Source organism: Anas acuta, chromosome 5 (assembly GCF_963932015.1).
Source record: "Anas acuta chromosome 5, bAnaAcu1.1, whole genome shotgun sequence".
In the NCBI taxonomy this organism is placed as follows: Eukaryota; Metazoa; Chordata; class Aves; order Anseriformes; family Anatidae; genus Anas; species Anas acuta.
The window spans coordinates 55,707,710-55,731,211 of record NC_088983.1 but is presented as its reverse complement, the minus strand read 5'-3'; the positions used below and the strand labels follow the sequence as shown (position 1 = coordinate 55,731,211).

Genomic DNA, 23,502 nt, shown 5'->3' with positions numbered 1-23,502 from the left:
TATGGGAGTGTGAAGAGAGAATGGATTCCTGCAACCAGAAAAACAAGCTCTCAACTGAATGATAGGCTTATGCCCAGCTTGGGTGCGAGGACAGATTGGGAAGAAGTTGACTCAATCCGTGTGGCACCATACTATGCCACAAACACTGCAAAATTCCAGCAAATTTCGGAAACCTTCCAAACCTAAAAACTGTCTGAGTTTTGTACTTTTGCAGTATACTACACATGGGGAAAATAAGTTTAAACCTATTTCTAGGAGCTTCACTAGTTAATTATACAGAGATTCAATCTGTTCTCTGAGTAGTAGGTTACACCAGTTACATCATTCTGCAAAATTGTCATTATCAGCATACTCACCTAAGACTAGAACAAATATTAAACATTTTATTAAGAATATGCTTTTTAAAATGTACATTATAAAACAGAATAATTTAGCAATACTTTGCATGTTAAGGTCATCTGCAATACTGTAATGGCAAGCTGTTTCGCATATATATCACCAGACTATTGATGTAGTGTCAGTGTAAGTCCCGATATCATTTGTTTTCAGGGAATAACATTCCCTTATAGTTCTAAGCTTAGTCAGCTGTTTTGACTCTTCTATTACTCTTACTGACACAAGTGAATGTATCATAGAAAGCATTTCAATGGATTCTAAGTTTTAGCATGCAACAGAGACTAATGTGTAGCAACTCCACCTTTCCATCACTCCATGTCTGACTGTTATTTCCTTAAACATCAGAAGTGCAGCTTTTAGTCTTCAAAATATGGATCAAGTTTCTCACTGAATATTAGATAGAATAGCAGGACAAAGGAAAATTGATTTTGTTTTCTGACTGTTTACAAAGCTTTTCTTTGAAATGACAACTTTTATACAGATTTCAATTACTTATGGTACACAAGCTTTCATTGCAGTCAGAGACATTTAAAACAACTGTAAACCTCCAGTTTAAGACAAGAAGCTTAGATGGATGCATCTTTCAGCAAATCCGTTGTCACATATTCTTATATCACTTGTAATCTGTTGTCACTTATAGAAGCCGCTTTCTCTATTTTTCATTTTTCTGCTCTACTTACAATTAACAGTTGAGGACATCCTACTGTAAATTCAAATAAAGTGAGGTAAGATTATGAAAAGGACACAGCTCTAATGACTTAGGCATTTTTGTTTGTTTTAAAGCACCGATAGTTCTGAAAAGAGTAGGCTACATTCCTTTCCATGCATCATAAACAACAATATTGTTTACTAAGTACACTTGCCAAGTGCAGGATGGCCCAGGTGTTTCTAAAACAATCACTTAAGAGAGATTCTTGTGGGCAGATGGGTATATATGGATGCAGTTTGTATTCAAGTGAGAAAGACTCATCACAATTCTGAATCAACATACCTGGAAGTTGAAGATAAGGATCTCTAAATTTGTAAAAATAAGCAAAATTGAGATGGAAATCACTGTTGATGATAACAGGACACCGCACTTGCTTTTTCTCTTCATAAATGAGTATTTTTGATATAGCAACTCAGTGTGAGGGAAGTCATTATTAGCCAACAAACAAAATAATCCAGTTACCTAAATGATGTAGGCAATATGTACTATATATATTATATATATTATAGATATAATACCGTCTAGACTCAGTTTCAAGTATATTAATCTGATGTCAGTCAATTATGAATGAAAATGACATTTGGAAAACAAAATCACATAAGCTTTAAAATAAACAGTAGATAAGTCCTTGCTGAAATCCAGTCTTTGTCAGATACAAAAATTCTTCACGCTCAAATAGCATCTATGTTATATGTTTTGTATTTGGGAATTATCTGAACATTGTGTTTGAAAATGAAAAAAATAAATTAAAGGAAGCCAAAAAGTTGTGGATTTAGGGAAAGCCAAGGCAAATTATTTATCTGACCTCCATAGTTTGTGCATCAAAATATTTGTTTGGAATATTTCACCCCGCCTACTGAGACTAATAAATAAGCATGTGGTCCAGGCTTGTTTTATTAGCAGTTCCAATAAAAAACACTTTGTCAATACTTACATGACTACTAAGCATGCACTGACTGTAAAACAAAACAAAACAAAACAAAAATAACCTCACATCTTTTTGGCAGACTCTTGACTCTGTAGAATCCATGACCCACCAGGGAAAACGTGCAAATATCAGTTCCCATCAGTGACTAATGGAACCGAAGGAGACTTCTGAAAACTTGTAGTTGGCTTAGATACGTGGCCCCAAGAAATGAAACAGCAAGTTGACCTGTCCTGTGTAACTTCATTAAAACAAACAAACAAACTTCTATTGATCTACTGAAAACTGCTTAGACCACAGAAGTAGAGTAAACTTAATGAAGGACTGTATAGAACCCTGTGACTGCATGCTAAAGAAGTGTCCCCCTTCCAAACATAGAAAGGTGGGCCAAGCCTTTTTTTCTTTAATCCAACATTCAGCAGGCACTTTACCTATAGCAATGAATCTTTACTGAATCCATAAATCCATACTGATATAATATGGAACAGACACTTAAATCTTCTCGAAGTTATCAAACTCACCACAACTGTTCAAGTACAGACTGTATAACTATAGACTTGTATGTATATGTATATACAAGTATAAACTTGTATAACTATAGACTGCATGTGAACTGATACTTTTCATATCAGTTCTACATGGTTTAGTCTGTAATAGAAAAAACATTTATTCAAAAAACATTCTCTTCTGGATAGTTAACATAATTATGTTTCAGTTCTGATATTCTTCATCATTTTTTATCTATAATATTTCCTCTGCTCAGATTTCCTGCTGCAAATTTAAAACTTTTGACTATGACCTCAATGTTACTACCCTTCAATTCAGTACTCTTGTACTATTCTCAAGAGATAATGAACAATGTTTTCTTCCGACATCTCTGACAATAGTCAGGCTAGCATTTCTGTCGCAGCTAGCTATATAATTTCTTCTCTTGCTTGGTTTAGAATTTTACATTTAGTTCTGCTGTTAATAAAAACAGACAGCAGCATATTGACATCTATCCCACTCTTTTTCTGTCTAAGCTGTTATCTCAATAAAGATAAAATTTAGATAGTACTATGTCACTTAGCAAAAAATTCAATATGAATAGTATGAAAGCCTGTTTCACTGTTCAGCAACTTAGTTTAGAAAAGGTCACTGGTCATCTCTAATCAGATGACAGTTCTAGAAATCAAAGTTCTAAAACTTTTTCTTTTTTTTTTTTTTTTAATAACAGAGGCAACAAGATGAAAAATTAGTCACAGATCATTTGATTCTACATACACAAGTCTGTATATACACACTCCAAGACATATACAGTTGTAAACATACACAAGACCTATGGCTATCATGGATAATTATTTCTGGACAGACACATGTCTCAAGGAACATTTGCTTTAAATGCAAGCTGGATTCCTATAATCATACTAAGATGTGTTATGATCACCTAGCAGTATTTTCTTCAGATCTGGATTTACCAAAGTCCATTCAACATTTGTGCTGGCTGTACAAAGGCTAGCAACACAGTACAACGTTAACTAATTTGAATCAATTTTATTCACTCAATTTTTAAAACTAAACATGACTTGTCTTAATGTTGAGCTACCCGCTTGGTATCACGTGTCATTTGCTTGCACTCAGTACATGAAGACGACTTCTAAAAGAGATGGAAAGCACCTCTTTGTTCAAACAGATATTCACAGGATGCAGGGAAAAGGTTTTAAATTGAAAGAGGGGAGATTAGAGGTTAGGAGGAAGTTCTTCACACAGAGGGTGGTGAGGCACTGGAACAGGTTGCCCAGAGAGGTTGTGGATGCCCTATCCCTGGAGGCATTCAAGACCAGGTTAGATGAGCAACCTGATCTAGTGGGTGGTGTCCCTGATTATGGCAAGGGGGTTGGAACTAGGCCATCTTTGAGGTCCCTTCCAACCCAAGTCATTCTATGATTCTATGATTTTATTTTTGTTGCTTCATTAGTTTTGTTTTTAATCTATTTGCTAGATAATTATACCCAAGAAAAACTCCACAAAACACTTCAGGAGACTTCTTTTCTGAAGGAAGAAGAGTAAGAATATTCTGTTCTATTTATCTAAACATTTGTTTTACAGAATCTGTCATGAAAGGAAAAAAAAAAAAAAAAAAGTTAACTCTATCTCCTTGTAATGTGTAAGTTCAGCAATTCTGCCAGCAGTTCTGTCCTTGTACCTGCTCTTCACCCTGTTAACAGCAGCACCAGAACAATAAACAGAAGAGACAGAAGCAATTGTATAGTTCATTTTCTACCAGAAAGGACAACTTTGATCAATTTAACATTAAATTTGCCTTTATGGTATCCAGCCACCTTTAACTTTGTTCAGTCCACAGTGAAAACAGTTTTTCTCAAAATAATATATCCTTTGAGCTTGCACTAAACAGAGGACTGCATGTTCTGCAATGCTGTTGATTTGGAGTACTTGAAACATTACTTCAAGATCCTTAATATATTCAAAGAGAATTTTTTAAAATGTTGCTTTTTTCTTCATATTGGCACAGCAATGATGCAGTCACACATCCATGATACCTTTTTCATTTGCAATTGATTTATTGCACATTATTCACCACATCTTGAACAGCGTCTTCAATAAACTTCAAACACTTGCTTAAAATATGCATAAAACCTAATTATGTATTTAATTGCTGTTCCGCATAAACATCCATGTTCTTATAAATCTTTACTTAAGGAGACCTCTATTGCATTGAGAACTATTGAACTTGTTGCTGATATAGCACACATTTATTTGGAATTGAATTGTTCAGATATGATACAGTTCTATTTCTAATACAATATGAATTCCAAAAAGCATTTCTTGTTAGGGTCATATATTGGCCAAACAATCAAAACTGTTATCTTGACTTTAGCCATGATGTTACTTTACTAATTTTCAACATGATGTGATCATTAGGTTCGCTTTCTTTTCCAATAGGGCAAGTAAAGAGAAAGGAAAAGCAATTCAAATACTGCGGTACCTATTAAGCATCAAGGTACAGTACCATAGGAATGATCATGGGTTGCATAAAATGTAACAGGATTAAAAAGGTCAGAGTGCCAAAGAAGACATATAAGCAGCACAAAATAAATATGAAGTTCTGAGCAGCAGGCTGAAATCTAAACAAAACACAAATACCTGAGCAGCTTAAACGTACTAAGAAGTCCTTGATAGCAATTGGGAGAGCTAAGCAAACAACTAAGGACCGCTGCTATCTCTGACTCCTTAACAACAAAATTCTGAGAGGTCTGTTTTTAGCAGAAGTTATGTGAGGGAAACCTGGAATAACTAAGTGTAAAACTAGTGAACACAAATTATCAGGAACAAAAAAAATTACCCAGAAAGCTAAGAAATGGCAATTTCAAAAAACATGTCAACTTCTGAAACATGAAAAAGAGAAATGCTGAAAATAAGTTATTTAAATAGATTTTAAAGAATTATAAATGCAAAATAAATGAAAATTATTTCTATATCTAACACTTGCCAAAATATTGCAAATTTATATGTCAGAGGTATAATCCTCTCTAATCCAGGTATAGAAATCTATCCATAAAAAGGTACATGCAAAAAACATTGCCTTGTCTATTTTGTGGTTTTCCTTGTAAAAGATACATAGAGCGACATATATTAATTCATTACTCCTTTTTCTTGTACAGTGCTCCTTTCTTATTCTACTCAAAAATTTACCGAATCATAAGTTGCACAAAAAGAAAAGTGATACGGAAGTTAAGTAACTGATATTGCCATTGGACTGATACTGATTTTTCCCTTCGTCAAGACTGTACACAATTAGTCTTCATATAGTTAAGCTTAATAAAATATGTACTTAATAAAATCTGCCTATAATATTTATAGCTTGGCAATGCATCAGTAATAGATCTGAAATAACATAATAATGTGTGAATTGATAGACTCCAAAGAATGACACAACAGAACTGAACAGTAAAACAGATATGCTTTCATTCTTTACTTTAGGTTTATTTCATGTATTTTTTCCTAAGACAGATTTTATATTTCCAAAAATCTGGGTAAAAATTTTTTTCTTCATGATGGAAATTCTAGGTTAGTGGAAACTATTAATTACCATGTAATCTATCCATTCTGAAACTCATGTTACTAGTTTGTACGTGAGATTCGGAGCACTCCTTACATCAAGTCTTTTATGGTTTTCCCTTGAAGTCTATGACAGAGTATTCAGGAGATCTGCTCCCTTCTTGACATTAGCGTTCCCACTGTTTTTACTTGTTCAGTGACTAAAGCGCTTTATAAACAATGTTTGTTTGTTTTGACCTTGGATTTCCCATAGCATCTATCGCTTTAGTATCCAAATGACTCAATCACAACTGGATCATTTTTTCATGAGAGTGAACATCCTTAGTGAACACAGAGTATCACAAGGGGAAAAGGAACACAAGACATTAGTAGCCTCAGTTTATTAAATGGATTAGGCAAGGGACAGGCTGCATCAGGACAAGCTTCACAATCAAAGCCGTACATACACCCAACAGAATACAGTTGCCTAAGATGCTCCCCACTATCCACTCATGTGTTGGGCACACTTGAGCTTGGGGCAAACACAGACCTTTATAGCCAGCCGTTAATACAAGCCTACTGTCAGATCAGCCCTCCCTAGCACCGTGGTATGCGTTCCAGCAGTTTCATTTGATGATTCATAGCCTATACCAAGTGTCGCCACACTGTTCTTGCTCACATCCTCCTCTTAGCCAGGGCTTGCTAAGCCCTGACACACAGCTCTCATTCAAGGCAAGACCATGATGCTCCTGTGACACAGAGCAATAAGAAACTAAAACTACAGGAATATACCATTCTGACAGTTGGACACTGATTCCATAGCAGCTTCATCGTTAAGTCACTTTGGGAACAGCAGTATATCACTCTACTTTTATAACTTTTCCTGCTTTTTAGAGAGACTGTGAGAACTACAGATATCTGAGAGGTTTTGCAAAGGTCACAGCATAAATTATAGCGCAAAACATTACCAAGTGCAAATATAAGTATTCCTAACAGTTTTGACTAATTATTCTTTTTTAAATTTAAAAAAAATACTTATTTTCTGCATACATCAAAATGAGAAATACAAGGGATGGAATCAGAAGGGAAACAGCTAAATTTACCAGGTACAGAGTGTAAAACAAGTGCTAAAGAAAAACGTTGTTAACAAGTTTCATGCAAATTTGTATTTGCTGTTGAGAAAATCCTTCTGGATTGGTGAAATGCAGCTATGTGTAAAATATATATACATAAGAAGCAAACACCAAAAGCAAATGCCCATCTCACTTCCTACAGACTTTTCTTTTCTCATGCACTAACTCTTCCCTCAACATATGCCTCCTTCATCAGCAACTAGCACCTGGTACATCTTGTAGATGGAATAAAATCTACCTCTTAACTTCACTTTAAAGTTTTTATCAGGTTCACAGCAATATAAGCTCTTCTTCAGCTACATCAAGAGCTATGTGAACCAAGTTTGCTTGGAGAGTATCTAATTGACACAGAACAGCTGTGAACATACATTTGTTTCCCTTCTCATTCCATATCTGCTTTGAATGACATTTCCATTGCATAGATTTTCAGGATCAATGGAAGCAAATGCTACATAGCGAACTTCTCTGTCAATGCACTTTGTGAGATCAAAGGTTTGTTTCAGAGAATGGCACATGAACGTGCCTGAAATTCACCATATGTGCAAATTAAGGAGGCTGGTTCAATATACTGGCCATCACTTCTGTGTGAGTGAGAGAGCGGTTGTGGTGGAGCTCGGCTGCCCACCTGAGTAAAATCACCAAAACTTCTCTCCCCAAAAGGAAGAGCTTCCTTCAGCTCCAGCCTATTTTAACTCAGCCAGAAGCCAGACATGACTTAATACAATTGTCAACATTTATAATTTTTCTTATCGTGGCTTCCACAACTTTTTATTTTTATTATTGTGTATCGTCTTTTGTGGCTGTCACTCAAATGAGCTCAAAATAGCTATGGAAAAAGTGGTTCTAGCAATGCTTCAACGATGTCATTTTTTACATCTGCTGAAGAGATTTCCCTAGTTATGAGCATACTAATATCAGTACACTCTCCAACTTACAGTCTACAAATAGTACTGTATTTAAATTTTCCTCAACACCTGACATGCCAGATTTTATCATTTCATTCAGATCGTTCATTTTTTTCCCATAACAACAAAATACAATAAAGAGTTCCGTTAAAAATTGTTCAGGAATACAAATCTGATCAACTCTATACACAACTTAAAAAACCTCTTCTCTAATTCCCCTCTCAAGAAAAATAAAGATCATGGAAATATTAGGTCCAGCTAGTGTGTATGTATTCTGTCTTAAATCTGCCCTCCTGCACAGAGTCGTGCAAGCACTTAGCTAGATAAGGAAGAAGTGATGGTCAAAAGGCACTTAAATATCTTGCACCAGTTAAATAAATTACATCAGTTATTATATATATATATATATATATATATAATATCAGTTATCAGCTTTACCTTATACTCAACTTCTCTCTGATATGGCTTACTCTTCAGGGAGTTCAATCTTGAGGAGCTTCCACTTCTCTGGACACACTGAGTGCCACAGACAACTAAGCTTTTTTGCTGTTGTTGGACCTCAAATATCACATGCAAAGGCCTGGGGAAGATCTTATCCCCTGGTGTAAACACTTAGTTTTAAACACCTTTCCTACTGCACTTGGATGTAGTACTGAGGAGTAGCCTGACTGTGAGAAACAATCCAAGCTTTAGCACAGATTAGTAACAAATTCCCACATCAAAGTGAACAGTAGTCAGTCTTTCAGGAGGCTGTAAAGGAGGCATTTCTATTTACCACTACGCTTTCCAAGAAGGTTAGAAAATGCGTACAACCTATATAAGCCAGCAGCAATTTAAAGGGTTTATTGATTTAGCTTGTACCTGAACTTGAGAATGGTTTTCTCAGGGGGAATTACAATATGAGATCACTTACCAAGGACAAGTCCAGTCTTTCAGAGTGATGTATTTTACCTTGTTTTATTTACACCCAGATGTTTAACTACAACAAATATGCATGAAGGATTTCAATTATACTCAATTATATACTGGTATTCTTAGCTATGAGAAAGGATTAGCTGCTTACAGGGTGAAAGCTGTATTTAACATATCCCACATCATGAATTGTACAGGCAACAAGATCTGGTGTATTGACTTCCTGATAATTCTATCATTGTTCGCTCTCTCCCCGTGAATAGTTCACTGTTCTAACAAAAGTAAAAAATAACAGATGTATTTTCAGACCAACTTCTCCTTCCACCTGGTGCATCTCTTCTCATGAATCCCAGAATGGAATTGTACCCAAGGGAAATGAAGTGCTTTGTAAGTTCATGCGTACATATTTATATCTAAAAACACATCTAGCCAAAACACAAGGTATTTTCCTCTATATTCCTTTCTCTTGAGGATTAAATTGAAAGCACTTCAAGTCTTGAAAAATACCCACAGCCTTTGCTAGTTATATATGCTATTCATTATCGTAGGTAGAATCTTATATTTATTTCATTAACTGCAGAGCAGCAGAGGTGATGTAGAGCCTTGATGATATATTCATATACTCCCAGTTGGGAGAATTTAGAAAAAAATCCTGCACACATGCAGTTACACACTCCTATGTAGCTCAGAAATAAAAAATGATGTTGTGATAAAAGTGTTTTGCTAATCATCCTTCAAACTCATACATTTCACACATCCACTTATGCTACAAACGAGACCCAGCACAATTCTACTTTCTTATATCTGCAGAGATGCCAGTTAGGCAGCATACTCTGTGGCAGGGTGTACTCTTGAACTCAACGGCATCATCTTATATCAAAACTTGAAAAACAAAATTACAGGTTTGCTCAGAGACAAACATCTTTTGCCTGCATTTTTTGTTCCCTATTCTTGTTGCAAGTCTTGGCTAATATCCGCAATTTTCAGGAAATGATCATTGCACACACATAACAGCTTATTTATGACAGTTCAATTACTGAAGGCTGTTATAAAATCAAATAATTGAAGTACAACAGTAGCAAAGTGAGGTGGCTGACCATCTAAGACTATTCTCTGAACAGACGGATTATTTTTCCCTGTGCAAAATACATTATTTTTCATACGGTCAGGTGTAGGTTTTCAAAGACAACACAAACACACAAATAGTAGATGCAATTGCAGCACATGAATTATAGAAAAGGGGCCAACTTCACTATTATGTTAACGGGAGCGGCTGATACGGACCTAATTGGAACCTGGGTGAGGAAATCCATAACAAACTATGTTTTTCTGTTTGGATGAATCATTACATACACATCATTTTGTTGTTCTCTTAAATGCTAAGAGTTGTTAATAATTAATATTGAAAGGCTTTAAGAGCAAAGTTGTTTGGACACTACATCCTTGTAATAAATATTGTGTAGCTATCATTGTAGTGAAGACCCTTCAAAATGACTCGAGCTTCCTTTCTAGTAGTGAATAAAACAGATAATTCCGCACATTATACAAGCAATAAAGTTCTCAGTGTTTTAATGGAATTCTATAGAAATAATGCTGTGTACAAACCCTGTGTTTTTCCAGTAACATTCTCCAGTAATAAATAAATAAATAACACACCCTAGGCACATTGAATCTTAAAAAACAACGTGTACACTTCAAAGGACAATATCTTCTGAAATCTAATTCAAGAAAACAGTTCCAAATGTTTGGTGATATAACATTTATTGTTTGCAATATAAGCTTAGTAGCAAATTTACCAAGAGCTACATAGGGATTGCCTGTTAATCTTACTGTCTGTTGTTTATATTATAAACAATACTTGGGAATTCTTATGCTTTTGCTTGTTCTGTGATTAATTTCATGAAGCAAAGAGGAGAAAACAGCAGCAATTTTACTATTCATGCACTTTTCTCTCTTGTCATTTCATGACATGAAATAGTCATTAGGAAACTGCCCTACTTTAGCAACTACACTTGATTAATTTCCCTTACCCCCAAATTTCAAGGCTTTTCATTTGCTTTTCTTACTTAGCCTGTTAGACCAACGCACTTTTACCTAAAATGCATTGTCCATTATTAAATGGAAAACTATTAATTTCTAACTATTTATGATTGAGTAGTCCTTTTATTACTAAAGCTGGTCTCACTATTAGAGTTGGGTGTACATCCAATTGTTGTATGTTGTGTGTACCAGGGACTGATGGAACATTCAGTAATGTTGGACCACTAAAAATTTGCCAAAGAGAACTGAATACTGCACTTGACAGATTATCTTCTGAAGATACCTAGATTTTACCTCAAAATGGAAAAACCTGACAGGAGGGACATGGCAATGCTAATTGATGCAGTTGTAATAATTTCAGAGGTATTTCTGTTCGGTCTGATTTAACAAGAAACTCTTGCTGGAAGGAAAAAAAAGTAGTAATGAACCCACAGAATCAAAAAAAAAAAAAAGCTTGTACATTCCCTATATCCAACAAGTCAGTTATTAGTACCTAGGAGATTTAGGATCCCATTTTCCACTAATTTAGCTCTCACCTCAGACAATGTCACTTAACAATGTATTAGATCACTAAGAATTGAGAATTGTTGGCATGCTTTGCTGATGCTCTTCTCCCTTTAAAGAGAAACATTCATGATGGTGGGAGTACAACAATACTATTCCTTATGTGAATGATTCCTCCAACAGAAAAAAAAAAAAAAATCAAAGCCATTCTCAATCATCCTATTCTGTACAAAGTAAATAAATGCTAAAAAAAAAAAAGCTGAAAATAAATGGGATTCATGGATTCTTCATCATCTCACCTTTCAGAGTAACTAATTAGCTTCATATTTCCCATATCAGACTTCAAAGGCAGTACAAATCCACAGCCTGCGTAACACAAAGAACACTTCAAGGAGCTGAACAGATCAGTTTCCAATACTGGGGGTGGAAGTAGGGGTGTTATGAAAACAGAAATATTTTGTTTGAACTTTGTCTGTTTGCTATTGAACCAAAACTAATTATTTCTACCCTGCCATCTCTACAATGTATTCACAAGCTTATGTCTAAAAGCACAGGATGCTTAGTACAGTTTATTGCTTGTAAAGCAAACAACCAAAAAACTAACCCTAGAAAGAAGCCAGAATACATCATTTCATTTCTGACCCTTGAGGTTGTTTGCTTTGTTACTGTCATGTTCAATTTAACGCATATGGTAAAACCAACAGTTCAATGTATGTTTACGATATGAAAAATGCATGACACTTTTTTGGTTGACAAAGCAAACCAACATTAGAACACAAGCAACTTTCTATGAGACTGGAGTCTGTGGAAGCTCTGCACCAATCTCATTATAGAAGCTTAAGCCCATCTCTGCTCATCTCCAGCAAAAAACATGCATGCCAGCACAGTGAGCCGTTAAATAACCAATTTGACAAGAAGTTCTTTGTTGAAGACAAGTCTCTTTTTTCTAAGTTATTTCCAAATGAATTCACCTTTGCTGCTTAGCTACAGAAGGCTAAGAAGGAGAAAAAACAGGTGGAACGGGAGCAGTCAATTACTTTGTGTTTGCAGCCTAATGCATGTCTATGTTTGAGCTTGAAGCAAGGATTCTTCCTTGAGCTAACTGTAGCTGATTTCTTAGGACACATTGCTTCTATTAGGTCACTTGCAAAGGTTTCTTATTACCCATCATTACTATGACAACCCTTTGCAAAACCACCATATACGGATAACAAAATTTTATGTGATAATGATTTTTCTGTCCCCCTTCTGTTCAACTTTTTTCTGTAATTATTTTATTTGTTCTCTAGTTTGGAGGTACAGAAGAGCTCCATACTGTAGATATTGCAGGCATGTATTTGCCCCTGGCAGAGGAGGGGATTCAGGGAACAAGACGAAAGTAAACCAGGATTCTCAACATCTGCATTTCAGTTGTAGAGCACCTCCAGCTTCTTTGAGCTTCACAGGGGAATACATCCCTCTCCTACCTCCAAAAAATGAAGTGTTTAAGCTCAAAAGGCATTATTTTATACTCAGATTTACAAATTAGAAAGAAAATTACTCTATTTCACTCAAAAATAGCTACAGGAGAACAATAATAGATGTTGACATCTATCGTAAAATCAGCAATCTGAACTTTGGTATGGATCAGAAACGGCCCTAAAATGGTAACCTTCACCTCCTGAGTAAGATATTGAATGTCTCCTCTCATATTGGTTGTCTTGGAGAGCTTCTCTAAGATAATTTATACAGGATATAAGCTGGCATCGCCCAAAGACTTCTTCAGGAAAGGAAGGGCTGACACTTATTCTGTCAAAGTACTCTGCTCTTGGGGACATATGAGTATTTTTCATTATAGACAGTGCAGAAGTGATTCCCTGCCACAAATTTTAAAAGCTTAACACTTTCAAGGCACCTTTAGCTAGTTTCACACATCCAGGGATTAGCAAAGATGTGAGGGAGAACGTTTCGGTTTTAGGAGAACAACAACTGTAATGGAGGGATTTCTCTTTTAGCTTCCTGTGTACTTTTTTCCCTGAAGTTTTACAACCTTTTCTTTATCACTGTATTCAAGAAAGCTTGTGCGCTTCCCTGAGAGATCTTTCAGTGATTCCCCAGTGCCACTTTCTAAGGATATATTAAATTCTGATCCATTATCATTCACATTGCCTGCTTTTAAAAGTCCAGGATTAAGTTCATATATTCTAAGTGAAGTATTTTTATGTTTCTATTTTTAATGTAACCAAAGTGACGAAATTATGATCAGCGGACTGTAGGCATTCAAAAATCCATGTCTAACTCATCATTTACAGTTAATTTTCTTTTGAAACAGGCTGTGAAACTAATGTTCTTCAGCAAACACGGTTTGGAGAAAAGAAAGATAATGCAAAAGTTAGAGCATGTACATTGGGGGGGGGGCGGGGGCGGGGAACAAGGGCTGTATTTAAGTTCTGTTTTTGGCCAAACCCAAGTTAGCTGTCTAGTTAACTGAAACTCTCCCTGATAACTGCAGTATCCTCTACACACTGAACTTTCATTGTATAATGCCTGTTTACAACTTAAGCATGCATAAGCTACCTTTGACAAAGCTGTCTGTGTTACGGATGACATTTTTTTTTTTAATTAGAGAACCATGAAAAATATTTGCATTAAATTTATAAAACTGGGGAAAAAAATGAATCTGATGGATTTAATGATGAAATCTTAATGCAGAGTCTCTCCCAAGGAAATTACTTTTGTTTAGTGAAACAGCCTTAAAGTACAAGCTTCCCCTGATCAGTCATATTGAGATATCTGACGCAAGGAACAACCCAAACCTGATCCTATATTATTTTCTTAAGCTTACAATTGCATTTTTTTTTCCTACAATATTTAACTTCCACAGCAGTCCAAATCCACGTCCAGGTTCAGCAGTGAAGCAGGCTGTGTCAAGGAGGTCCACCCACAGGGCTTTCCCACCCTCCTCCTTTCAAATGCTTCCTCTCAAAGTCATGAACTGCCAAGTGGTAAGAAAGGCATCATATTTAAACTACAGGGAAGGACGACAGAGAAAGCAGCACACTAAGGCCCGGGGGCCTTTTAGCAGCTCCTTTCTTCACACACCAGTGGAGCAGAACTGTGAATTCCCAGGCAAATCCCTGATGTAAACACTATGGAAAAAACAACAAAATGAATCCTCATTTTAAAAAAGCAGTGCAACTTCTGGCTCTTTTTAGCAAGCATAGTCCTTTTTGCTTATAATCAGAGTATAATGCTGCTATCTATCCCAAAGATACCTTTAAAGACTGACAGATCATCCAGCATTATGCTAAGCAGGTGTTCTACATTTTCTGGTGATGTTGAATTCAGTTTATAAGCATGCTTCACTATCTGTGGCCTACTCAGTCAGCTACATAGCACTAATGAGCAATGTATATAGAACTAAGTCATCCTTGGAGTTCCCGCAGCCAAACTGAAAACACAAATACACTCTACCCACGGACTAGGAATTTGCTATTCATTAGCTTTATGCTGGAAGGCACAAAGATTAATGTTTGTTGTAATCTGTTAGTTAATGAATCAGACTTGAGCCCTCTAACACTCAATACACAGAACTACTGCAGACAGTCTCACCCTGCAGGTTCCCAATTGTCAAAGCAGCTCATCGTAAGGTCTGAAGAGACCATTTTTATTAGGGTTATAATTAGTATTCCAGGTATATTTAGCAAACAGACTGCAGTCTGCTATGAATTATATGTGCAATTTAAACCTCAAGGAACTTATTTTTGTTCTGTACAGCAATTAGCTTGAAAACAATGTTGTCCTTTCCACACTAACGAGTCATTCTTTCAGAAGACCATCAAGGATGACCAAGGAGAACAATATAATACTATACAAATTATAAATCTATAATATTAGATCATTATATAGATATATTTTTCAAGTTAAGGAAAATATGAATTGTCAGCAGGAAGAAGCACAAACATTATTACTTCCGTCTCCAAGAACAATGGAGTAACATGTTTGTTTCCAAAATGAAAAGATTTTCAAAGATAACAAGCATAATGAAAACAACAGTCCAACAGTGCTATTACACTTGAGGAAAACACAATTTTTACTGAAATATAGCAGATTCTTAAGGCAACCCAAAACTCTGTACTCATTAGAGTACATTTGTTTAGTTACTCTCAATTTTAGTATCTGTAACCTCTCTGTGTGTTCAGGGGGGAACAACACACCTCCATTCCAGTACTGGCCTAGAAACATTTATTAACGATTACTATCTTCCAATCTCATCTTTATTTTCTACTACATACCAAACATGCAAACTGCATACAGGAACAGCATCTGTCAGGTAGTCAAAAGAATCCAAACTTGAAAGAGAAGGCAGAATAAGAGCTTTAATGTCTAGTTGAAAGGAAAAATGTTTAATCTCCCCACAAATTGTTGTATGTCATTGCAAAGTTCCCTAGCTGGAGCACATTTTAAACAGAGTATAACTATGCCCATCATTTATTGTATCTTCCTCCTCATATTTCAACATGAGAGGAAACTGTCATTTATTAACACCAAGCACAAAACACACCTAAGGAAACTATGGGCAGTGGTACAATAAACTCTGCTCAGACACTCTGTTGCCTGCTGTCAGGCTTTCCTTGCACACCCTTCAATCTGGCAAGAGACCCTAAAATTCATGAGGGAGGAATTCACATGAAGAAGAAAGGCAGGAAAATCTGAAACAGATGCACCAGACTGAAGAAGAAAACACTGTAAACCACAAGACAAAGCACATTCAGATTTAGTTAGTTACCTCAAGAAGCTTGTTAGAATTAGATGATGCAGCCTACCACAACAATATGGTAGCATATTCAAAGCATTGAGAGATACCACACTAAAAAACTGCGTTGACAAACAACAGGTTTTTTTTTTGTTGTTGTTGTTCTCCAAATCCTACCTACCTTTTCTATTCTTAATGAGTAGATCTCATTATCAGTGTTAAGATAAATCACAAAGAATGTCAGATGAAGCATACCAAGTCTGACATCCAGAACTCTGCTCTGTCCCATGCCTCCCAGCGCTCAGGGGCTGCACTGGAACAGGTAGAAAAAAATGAACAGATCTTCATTAGATTCTAACTCACTTGGTCCAGAAATATTACAGAACAGAGATATCTCAAGTGTCATTTAATGAGTTTGGGGTAAGTATATTCATCTGTTTTAAGTGAAATGCTAGTAGTTCCCCTCTCCTACTACCACATTTTTCCCTTTTCACCTATTAAAAAAAAAAAAAAAGGCAAAACAAAACAAAAACACCCAAACACTGTTCATTTGTTTTCTTAACATTTACCATGTTGAAATCAATTACATGCTTATAATATCCATGTGATGTCACTTATTTTTCCAGCTAGTCTCAGTTAGTGAGGCTACAAAGATGCCTTTAAGAAAAACTTAGAACAAAGTGTCAAAGTCAACAAATATTTGCTCCTTTTACCCATTTTTGATCATGTGCATTATGTTTTTGTTTTTTTCCTCCTCAGATAGTCAGGACGGTGCTTAATTATGCACCACATTCAAGAACTGACAATCTGCTGCAAATGACAACCCATTGATAGTACACTCCTATCGATAGCTATGTATGAAAAAAATATCCTTACTCTGCTCTGTCTTATGCTAGAATGAAACAACAGTGACTATAAAGTTAGCGAGCATGAACCAGAATATAACTCATGCATGAGATAATCAGAACTAATATTAAGCACACCAAATCACCACTGGAAGGCTTATCCTACAAAGCTATGTAAACCAATACACATTTACTCTGACAGCTAAAATTGCGAGCTACTAAATAAATAAATTTTTATTTATCATGCTAAACTCAACATATAAGAACCAGACTGCAAACTCTTTTCACTATACTTTTACATTGAATTTGAGTACCAAAGACATCCCAGGCATAATTTCATTACCACTAAAATATTATACCATGCTCCATCCTTTCCCTTCCTGGCATAATATTAAATTAAATGTTTGTGAACAGAAACTTTTCCTACACAGCCATTCTTCTAGAAGTCTGCAACAGTAAGGGAAGGTTATGGACCTGACCATAAGTTCAACAGCAATACCTTTCCTGAAAATAGCTCATAGACTCATGAGCTATAAAGTTGACCTAGATCTACTGGACAGATTATTAAAGAATCTAGCCTGAACAAAAACATGCCCAAAGAAAACTGACCTTCACACAGCCATGTGAAAACTGAAGCCTTTTTGGACAATTCAAGAATACATTGCAGAAGAAACATGCTCATTCAATTACAAAAACATTTCCAGAAGTAATTAAGTGCACTTACGCTGATTTTCACTCTTGAATCTAACAGTTGGATACGCACAAAACAGTTGCTGTTTTTCTGTTAGCTAGAACAACAGAATACTCTGCTTATTGATATTCTCATTTTCCACTGAAAATCTTTCAAGTAATCAGTCTGTCTTGCTTATTTTCGTGTCTTGTGGGCATACTGACAATCTGAATTTAACATGATCACACTTTCCCAACATCTAGGAAAAGTGTCCTTCAGCATAGCATAGGAAAAATACATATACTAATAAATAATGGCTTTATTAAACTTTGAAATTATACTTCGGCCAAAAGTTTATGGACTTAGATTAGACTGAAGCATAGGTAGTAACTAATTTATAATGATAGTCAATTCTGAAAAGCCCCTAATGTGTTCACTAAACATGAAATTACAGATTCACTGTTTTATTTTTATTCTACCCCTACAATTTCCATTTTTCTTGTGGAGTTGTGCTCTCCAGAATAGCATCATTTACCACTACTTAATGGCACTTACACAATTTAGGACAAAACCAAAACAAGATAAAAAAAAAAATAAAGCAGAGAACATTGTTAGAGATGTTAACACAAACTTCTCACCATTCTTAAGCAAGCCTTCAGAAAAACAGCCCTTGCACTCAGTCTAGTAGCACTGTATAAAATGCAAGGGCTTCGCAAAAGCAACTATCATCTACATTTCTTAAACAGCTGAAACAGAGTTATCACTGCAAACATAGGTCAGAATGATATGTGAGTTAAAATACTGTAACTTTTCCAGAATTCTGACTGGAATCACTTTGTTCCACACGTTGGATGCCAGTGCTTGCTGCTGTCAAGCATCAACTGTGTTTTTGCCATGTTACAGGCACTTAGCTTTTTTCACAGCAATAGACCCCCCACTCCACGGAACTGTGATTTACCTTGACTGAATTTCATGGGGCTACTAAGACTGATATATGTACAGGCACTGGAGTGTATTTTTAACAGTTACACTTCATCTAGGATTGGATTTTAACTGAAATAAAGCTTGAAGTGATAGATATTTTCTTCAAGTAGGAAATGTGTTCCTGATAAAAGCTGAAATATAAAATGACAACGGCACTTGCTGTTATTAAATGTAACATCAAATACCTAATAAAGAAAATCACATCCAGCTCTTTTTCTGCCACAGAAGGAATAGCAGAAGATGCTGGTATGCCATAAAATTCCAAGACCCTGCTGAAATCACTAAGACAAACCTGCCTCCAGCATTCACCCCCATGTGACTCCTCCACACACTGCAATCCCTCATTCAAAGGCAGTCCCAAAAACCCGTACCAAAGAAAGTTGCCAAGTGTTTAAAGACCGGACTAGGTATAAATGAGTAACCACTCAATACCTCGACTAATAATTTCAACAGAAAAAATTTAACAGGGCACTAAAAAAGCAAAGGTAATCACCTTCACAAGTCAAAGAATGGCCCTCAAACAAGTGTTCTTGGAAGTGTTATTGGAACTGCATATATACAAATTCAAATACCCAGAGATACAGCCACACAGATAACAGCATGAACACATATACTTACGTCAAAAGATTTTTACATATTTTTGAAGTGCAGCTGTTGCTACCACAAACTTCTTGTCAAACTCTACTTCAAATATTTTTCTTGTTTCTGTTTTTTTTTTTTTTTTTTTTTTTTTTTTTTTTTAGCATATCACAGAATTCCTTGGAGCTTTTTGTATTTTTACCAAATTAGCTTTCATAAAGTTCTGACGGTTTCAGTTGCTGCTCAGCAGCTGACCTCATGAGCATTCTCAGTTCAGATTGTGCTGACAGAAATATAAGCCCTGGCTTTTAAGCACTCATTCTGCATTTAATAGGGAACAAAATGCACTGCAATATTTGAGGAAACATTTCATCCTCCTTAACATATAACCAAGTCAAAGCAAAAAACACTTGAGTTGTGTGCCTGAAGATAACAGAAAAATTAGTTCTTCACTTTCTGCCAAAGAAGATTAAGCACTGCTAATGTTTTTTTCTATAACCTTATTATTCCTGTACATATATTTACAGCTTAAAAATGTATAGAGAGAAACCACCATATTGGCAGCTTCCAGACAAGAGCCATTCAGCATTTGCTTACATTAAAGCAATTTCCATGTGGACATTTGTTACTTCAGACATATACGAACCTCTTCATGCACAAAACTATGCTCTCACAAGCACCAATGACTCACTTCTTCCTTGAAAACATGATTTGTAAAGCATTGCTTAGATTATGAATCTTGTACCAAGGACAGAAACAAGCAATGGACTAAATTTTCAACTGATGCTACCCATTTAAGTGAAATCTGTTTCTTAACATTTGCCGTAAAAGATGCTGAAGTGCTATAATAGGGGGAAACACTGAGCAAATACCTAGACTGAAAAAAGACAGAACAATGTAACTTGCAAAAGAGATATTTTGAGAAAACCAAATTTCACTATTAGCTACAAGTATTTCTTCCAGCTGCTCCATGTCTTCCAATAAATTAAAAACAACAACAACAACAAACTAGTGCTTTTGATTGAGCTACCATTATTGGAAGGAAGTTACTGTAGTGCAAGGAAAAAAGGCACACAAGATCTAAAAGTACTGCATTAACACGTAATGAAAAAAAAAATTGACTTGCACATACTTCTTTCTGTATTTTTTGTGCATCACTTCTCACATTTGAGTTTCATCATGCAAATTAAAGAGAACTTCCAGAAAGGCACCTTGACTGCAAAGGCTATTGATTTCAAAAATATTCACCATTTAATCATTTAACTTGACTGGGATCTTGGATTTGAACTCAGCATATTTTTTTAAAACCTCATTTCATTATATAGTACAAAAGCTTTTTGACAGCTGCCCTTTATATTGAATGTTTTTGTACAAGTATAAATTTATCGCCTCTTTCAAGAATCATGTTAGAAGTCAAATGTTTTACATCTCATGAGTTTTCTTCAGGTTAAATAAATAAATTGAATCAGAAATTGAACTGAAAGCTTGACCTTGAAGTTGGCTTTTCATTTCTACATCTCTCAAAGGTACCATAGTATAAGTAATTGTTTTGCTTAAATACAAGTTTGAGTCAGGAATACCTAGATACTCAGCAGAGACCCTGGAAACTCCAATTCTGAACTACGTGAATCAGAGTGGCTTTTTTTTTTTTCCTTATTTCTTCTTTTTCTGTGGCTGTCACAGACAATTCTCACAACCCAGGCAATTTCTACTTACTTTATTGCTAACTAACAGCAACATTTAACCACTGATTTGGGTATGGAAAATAAAGGATCTGATGAACAATCAAACAACTACTTCAGTCAATGCCTTTCCTCGCTCTTCCCCACATTTATCCTAAACCATACACCTACCTTCCCTAACCCCACTCCTCATTTCAGCTTTCCTTACGCACACAACAAGTTACATTTCAGGCAGGCTGGGGTGGTGCTCAGCAGTTGTCTGTTGCTCTTTGTTTCTTACTGCTGTTCAGGGCTCGAGCACCAGTCCCCAGTGGAGCTCCTCCAAAGCATCCCTGTTCTGGCATGGGTGACCCGTGGACTGCCATCTCCTGGGGACTGCTCCTGTCCTAGGGTGGGTGGATGCATTCAGAATATCGAATGAAGTATGGAATACAATCAAACCACTTCTACAATAATTCCTAAGTGATCATACACTTTGGCCCAAATATTACGCAATGTTGTAACAGACAAGTGAATTTCTGACCAACAAGTAATTAATTTCAGATTTAAGTCCTTCTACCAAAAAATCTTTACAGGTATCCTTTCACTACAGATCCACCGCCCCCCCTTTTTTTTCTTTTCAAAAATTGCCGAAGACAGTGCTGTAAGGACAAAAAGGCAATTGTGAAGTAAATTTCCATATGAATTGCTTCTTTGACCAAGAACTTATGAAGTTAAATCCCATTGAGATAAAAATAGACAAGCTAACTGTCCAGTTATTCAGAACAAGCCTTTGTATCACAGCTTACAGTCATATTTTGATACCTGCAGCTAACAATCTTAATGCTGCCTTTATTTAGTGCACTTGCTTTCAGAAAGTTTGACTTGCTTTATAGAGAACAGTAATTATAAAAATAACAAGTCAACTACATAAATTGAAAAATATGTTTTGTGTTCATCCATCCATACTGTATCCAGCTGCCATAAATATCTTTAATTTCACGTTTTACTGAACATTTTCTTTCACATTTTACAGTGTTCCTAAAATTTTAGTGAGTGGCTTAGACACAGATAAATATATGGATTAGAATACAGTCTGAACTCAAAATACTGGTGGATTATAATTGTCTTATTATGTAGCTGTACAATCAAAACATGTAATAATACTTGACAACATCACTTTATCTAGGCCTAGGCCTAGATAAAATGTACCCTTGTGGTGTCTTGATTCACACTGAGATTTATGAGGGAGAGCTTCCTTCTTCCTCTGAAGTAGCCACCACTGCGAATAAAGGACTGACCAGACATATCTCTGCATGGCTACAAGGTGGCCACGTCTACTTTTTTATGTTAATAAGGGTACAGAAGCAGCTGGGCCTTTGGCCAAAATTTTAGAAGAGACTGCAAGGTGATGCTTGAGCAGATGCTCAGGTCCAGAATTGTTTTGTATTGCCTATATGTATCTCTCAATCAGCTCTAGATTGAGGGTATAATTATTCCACTGATTAAAAATTAACACAATTAACACTTCCTGATATGTCAATACATAACGCTCATCATCAGTGTCACTGCAGTGGTAACTTTGCGATAGTTGCAATAAACTCAGAAAAGGTCAAGAATTTACAAGACAAGCTTTGCTATTTTTCAAAGAACAACTGATTTTCTGGTGTCTAATGCAATTTCTCATTCATCTAAGAAATGAAACACACTACTTAATATTTGCATTCCCTAAAGGAAGTTCTATAAATCAAAGTATCTAATGCAATTGTGATACCTGGATAAAAATCACAATTATTTTTAAAATACATTATCGTAAATGCAATGATGAATAATCATACCTCATTGGCATTCAGAAAAAAAAAAAAGGGTTAGAAGTGGCAGATGAAAATTAGGATTCGATCATCTTAAATTTTTAGAAAAATAAAATACATGGAAATAGAAAACTGACACAAGACATAGTATAGCACATGAGCTGGAAGCAGGCTTAAAAGTGTGAAGACAATTACTTCAGACTCACAGCTACAGGATAAGTATACAGGACCCTCTCGAGAAAGTAATCATAATTAGACAGTCCCCAGATGCTGTATTAAAAAATACACCTCTGCAAAGTGCATCACACAACCCACATTTACTAGCACTAACTAAAATGAGATTTAGTATCTTCAGCCCTCTAAGCTGACTGCAGGAATCATTTTTGGCTCACTAGGAAGAACACAGGTCAGCAACTATATGGCACTTATAATAAGAAATGGAATAATAATTGTTTTGAGAAGAGATTTCAGAAAATATTTCAAATGTGAGTTTCCTACATTACAAGGATCAGACAGATTCATTATAATTAAAATAATCCAGAAATTCAGCCAGCATGCTTAATATTAGAAATAATGTAATAAAACTTCAACATCCGTTCATAATTTCTGACTTCTAAGACTGGCTAATAAATTTAATATTTGCATTGTTTTAGTC

At 35.7% G+C, this 23,502-nt stretch overlaps 1 protein-coding gene across 7 annotated transcripts in view; it reads right to left on the bottom strand.

The window, feature by feature from the left end:
- Positions 1-23,502, bottom strand: part of LUZP2 (leucine zipper protein 2) — a 246,775-nt gene that overhangs the window by 109,581 nt on the left and 113,692 nt on the right. The window lies entirely within an intron of this gene.